General features: G+C 40.2%; 1 protein-coding gene across 1 annotated transcript in view; it reads left to right on the forward strand.

The window, feature by feature from the left end:
* LOC111788220 (thylakoid lumenal 29 kDa protein, chloroplastic-like) overlaps nt 1–5,676 on the forward strand; it is a 13,046-nt gene that overhangs the window by 3,875 nt on the left and 3,495 nt on the right. The gene's annotated exons all lie outside the window — the stretch shown is intronic.

The raw sequence follows: 5,676 nt of genomic DNA on the forward strand, positions 1-5,676 counted from the left end.
GTAAGTCACCACACGGATCTTTAGGAAGAAATACTTGTAGGAGTCGCTTGGTTATGCATGCATGCTAGTTAAATTACCTTAGGTGGTATTTTTCCATGATTGAATGTAAGTAATTTGATTGTTAAGAGTATGAATGTGTTATGTGAAATATTACGAGAATTATCTGAGTGTTGCTATTATGTTTTAAGCTTCCGCTTTATATGTAAATGTTTAATTCATGCTGAAAAGAGAATAGGAACTTGTGAACTCTGCGCTCCGGGATTTGATGGATGTCATGGCCCCGTTGAGCATGTGTGTTATTTTGCATGAATTTTTGCATGATGATGCTGGATGATAGTTGTGTGCACACTCAGTTAATTTCCACGTCCCACAAGAATTATAAAGTCTAGGGATATGTGGTTAGAGTAACAAGACCTAAGGTATAGACCTAACCTTTCCCTAGAAGGCTAACAGACCACCACGGCATACGAACCATCTCTAGAGTACCCTTAGGCTGCATGTGCGTGATTGGTGTCATAACTTCGTGGGGGACCAGAGGGTTCCTGATCAGAATTCGTCTGCTCCTAGCCGTTTTAGCATGGAAAACGTGAGCCCACGTCGTATAGACCATTTAGCTGGATGGGTTAAGGGGGGTAGCTCTCCCCGACCAGGGGGACTGTCATGGGCCTAAGGGGTTGCAGCTCACCCCCTAGGCAAGTTATCAGATAGTCTCAGAGCCATGCCGAGGTAGCTACTCGTAGGGCACCAGTCATTACACAAGTCAGCATAAGGGAGTTCTAAAAGAATCCTTTAAATGGAAGGACTGAGAACCAAAGAAGCCCTAAAAGACAAGTCCTAATGAGCTAAGACCAGAATCAGACGTTCTAGAGCCAAAGGAAAGTCCGTGGTTGTTTGTTAAGTTTAGGGTGCGACGAGAGCCTACAAGTAGGTGGCTTACTGAGTATAATTTTTATACTCATTCCTTTTTACCCTTTTTTCTCAGGTGCCGGTTGAGGTGGAGGAGCGTTCGAGAGCTGTGCGGTCACAGAGGGGGTCGTTCCGGAGCGTCAGTCCCTTGTCGGTCTATTAGAGTCTTTTGTATTTTCCTTTGTATTTGTAATTCCTTTTGTAATAATTTCGAAACAAATCTTCTCTCTCTTGTTTTAATCAAATGGAGTTTTTATCTTTTTATTTTACTTTCCTTCCCTTCTATTTTCTTTTTGTTAGTTTTCGATTTCGTCTTTTGGTTCACGGTCTGATTTTCGAAGCCTCGGAAATCGGGTCTTGACAGATTGGTATCAGAGCGGTCGGTTTTAGATTCTGTAGACTTTATTTTTAGGATAGAGAGTCGTACACCTCTGTGACTCAGCTCGACGACACGCCTTGCCACGACCAGGTATACAGTCTAACCCTGTTTAATAGGTTACGATATGATGTAAAGCATGTGAATTTGCTGTTTGTCTTGGGTTATGTGGTAGTTATGATTATGCCTTAGGGCGATAAATAATGAATGATCACTCTATACGTCAATGCTAGATGCGAGTTATTGTGAGGAGGCTGAGAGGGGTCATGTTAAAGCTTACTAGCCTTAGGGAGATAGAGAGATGACGCCGCAGAATGCGAGACGTCCAAAGATGAACATGAGACTTTCTAAGGTCTAGTACGATGTGAATTACCTAGGACCCAGCCTCCCGTGACCATAATTCTAGATGGCAAGCATGCCTCCGTGGAGAGCATGTAGAAGGCTTTGGCAGTATAGAGCATGCCTTGGTATAAACCACAAAGGTAGACCCAAGCAATATTGTTCGTACAACCAAAGACGATCACTATAGGAATTAAATACCCCTCAAGCAAACCATTACCTCAACAGAGTTTTGGTTAAGTTGGGAAGTCGAGAGATAAAATTCACCAACAATGAAAGTGAAGCGATGGAAGTCATGACTTCAAGGTTTGATTGGAGTCTTCACGAGCTAAATTCAAGTTTATGGATTTCCAAAAGTGTGATGTGCCCTTTTATGCCACTAATGGGATATGGGGTGTAGGATATTCCTATTGATGGATCACCTAATGGATGACAAGTCGTTTTGGACCCTGGAGTAGAGGACCGAGTCCAATAGCAGCACGTGGTTATCAGGATCATATGAACGTGTTCTAACCTATTCTTGGTCAGAACATACATGCTTACAAACGTGAAAACTGTTAAGGTAATCCAGTGAACCTTAGGATTAAGAACAGCAGGAAAAAGCGGTCAAGCTATGGCCATGCCTTCGTGTCTGGAGGGAGAAAGTTCATATGCATGTTAGTAAGAACCAACCCTTGTTTAGGTTATCTGGATTACAAAGAGTAGAACTCTATTTTTACACATAAGTGTAAGACCATACTTGTGAAACATGCTCAGACAGAAGTAGAGACGCTAGATAACGTGAGTTTGGAAACTACCTGAAGAGTAGTGAGATGGTGATAGTACACTAGTAAGGGAAGCAGAAGACATAATGCGTCTTAGGGAAAACCTTGGACATAGATAAAAGTATCCTTAGAGCTTGAGGAAGACTAGTTACCAAACAAGAGTTTTTAGAGAGTTTCATAGGATCCTTTACAAAAACTTGAGAGATGCACACGCACGAGCCAATATAAAATATGACTACGAAAGGAAATGTGACTTGATCAACCATAAGACACTACAGGAGTTGACCTAAGTGAATGTAGAGGACTTATACAAGGAGCCTTTACTTTCAAAAGAGCCTGCATTTAGCTCAGATGAGTATTAGTACTCAGGCAAGCTACATGACAAGTTATCTTGTTGTGAGTAAAGACCTATGTTGGCCAATTGGAAGCTAATTACGAGACCATTCTTGGTGAAGTAGTAGGATTGTAAGGGTCTCGACAAGTTTAGAATACCTCCTATGAGGATCAGGGAGAGAGATATATCGAAAACAACTACTATGAGCAATCACGAGGAAGGAAAGTTTATTGATAAGTCTTTCAACCTGATCAATGTCTTGCTAAGGTTTAGGTTTAGACTAATCGAACGTTTAAGGAATTTTCTTGTTATCGTCAGAGACGACTTCAATGATGATATGTCGTTGTACACCAAGATGGAGTTAGTTGGCAAGGAGAGAAAAGTTATGATGGTGTTTTGAACATAACAATTGTACGCTAAGTTCCCTAAGAGCAAGTTTTGGCTGTCTGAGATGACAATTGAGGTTGTGTAGTCAAACAGAAAGATCACAGTGAACCCCGCTAAGTTTGATGCAGTTACGAGGTGGTCAAGACTGACCACAGTCACTGAGTCATGTAGTTTATGGGGGTGTATGGAGAAATTGAGAATGCCCGAAAAAAANTTTCAATCAATTGATTTCCGAAAGAGAGTGGCAATGGGCATTGCGTGGTGGACTTGGCGATTATAGTTAGTTGCGTACCCCTCACCCAATAATGTTTAAGTAGCAATTTCCATTCCAATGGGATATACAAAATTGCGGAGTGTGGAGATGCGAAAACTAGGCGCCATTTTGATGCCAACGTGGAAATGGCATAAACGAGACGCAAACAAAGAACGCATCCACAAGCGCCATATCTCGCTCCACCTTCTACTTGTGGCTGCGAAGTAGAGGCAGAAGGTCCCTTTCAATGAACTTCAACCTCCTTTTAATTTCTTCATTCTAATTTTGAATAATACTCTTTTGCAAATCTTTCACTTGCCTTCTACATGGGATCCTCCCAATTTTTGTTTTACAGAACACAATCTCGTTGATATCTATGAATTTCTCTTAGCTGAAAGAAGAAGAAGAACAAAAAAAAAAGCGTAATCTATCAGCCATAGTCCAAGAAGATGGCTCTGTTTTTCGATTTTGTTTCTAATAGATTATTTTGAGTTCAGTTGGAAGTTTCTTAGCTTGATTTCTGATGGATGATCTAACTTGAACCGGTTTGACGGTAATCATTTTGGCAAAAGGACAATCAGGTCCGGAGTTTTGTTGAGCTTGAGTTCAAAAGGTGGCCTAAGGAGATTTCTAAACGAGTTCAGTAGTGTTATAAGGTTCCACTGTGACAAACTCTCACTTTGGTTCGCTTCGTTAGGTGTTGTTGCTGATGGAGCCATTGGGATTAGAGACAATGGCTTCAAAGTAGCGCAGGATGGGGCTGTGGCATTGAATAAAGTCAAGGCTAAGAACCCTAAACGAGTTCTTATTTTGATGAGCGATACTGGTGACGATTATCGAGCTTCTGTTGAAGCAAAATAAGGCAGCCTTTAAAGTAGAATTTGGGAATGATTATCAGGTTAGACATGACTTAGTAGTCCAATCGAGCAACTCAACAAAGTGTGATATCAAATAGAAATAGAGACCAGTGGAGCATACAAACTCTTCTAATGGAGGTTTACTATGGTAAGTCCTTCTCTCAGTTCCTCCAGACAGGAGAATCTTGAAAAAGATTATGACCTCACGATATATCTTACATGTTCCGCAAAGGAAGTATGAAAATGTATAAGAATTTGAAAAGATTTTACCAGTGGCCAGGGATGGAGAATGACATAACGGTTTTTGTAGGTCGATGTTTGACCTGCTAGTAGGTGAAGGTCCTTGAGACATCGCCAAACATGATTATTACAACCCTTAAATGGTATTGGATACTAGTCACTATATTCGTTGGATGTTCCAGCCTATGAAAGTGGGACTTTTGGGAATTTTATTACAGGGTTACCATTCTCACCTGGAGTGATACCAACAAATGGCTTGGGGATTCATTCTAGTAGGCATGAAGGGATCTTTCATGGACAAACAAGCCCTCCATGGCACGCTCGCTTAGCGTTCATGGGTGCTATGAAATGTTGGGTCTTTTGTTCTCAAATCAAGCTTGCAAGAAGCAAGAAGCCACTTGGCTTCAAATTTAAACGAAGGTCATTGTTCTTGTGATATTGCATTTTAATTAATGGGAATATTTCTTGTGCCATTATATAATGGATTTTGAATTCTGGAGTAGGGATATAGAATGCTTTCGACCTTATATCAATAAGAAAAGATGTTATTTGACTTAAAAAAAAAATAATAATAATAATAAATAAATAAATAAAAATTTGTCTGTACTTGAGCAAGGTTACCAATTATACCAATTATAGCTTTAGAGTTTGTGTTGAAATGTGGTGCAGGATTAGGAGAAAATGTAAGTAAGGAGGTCAAGGGTTCAGGGATGGATGCTTCTCGTGTTGTTTTAAAAAGGGATATGGCTACATAAATGTATCTCGAGATTGCCAAGAACACAGCAGGATTTTAACAATATCCGGGTAGTTGGGGACAGACCAACCAAAATAGCTTACTTCATTCCAGGCAAGACTACATATCTAGTAGATCGATAGGATCTATTATATATCAAGATTTAGTATGCCTGAGGAGGTGCCAGTTTCTATGGTGTCAGACCATGACACTAGGTGCTTGTGCAACAAAGTGGTTCACTTAGTAAAAGTCTCATGGTATACCCATTGTGATGAAGAGGCAACTGGGATATGTCAACTTTCGAGGACGAAAGTTTTTAAGGAGGGGAGAATTTGTAATACCCGAGCCTCAACTGAAAGTTTAAAATCTAAGTTTACCTTCGATCTCTCTCAATTTTATTGAAGGTCTTAGAGACCAAAATCCGAGATAAGGCCAAAGACAAAAATGATGAGGAATAAAAGAACTTAGGAAAAATATAAAAGAAAAA

Source organism: Cucurbita pepo, chromosome LG02 (assembly GCF_002806865.2).
Source record: "Cucurbita pepo subsp. pepo cultivar mu-cu-16 chromosome LG02, ASM280686v2, whole genome shotgun sequence".
NCBI classification, from domain to species: Eukaryota; Viridiplantae; Streptophyta; class Magnoliopsida; order Cucurbitales; family Cucurbitaceae; genus Cucurbita; species Cucurbita pepo.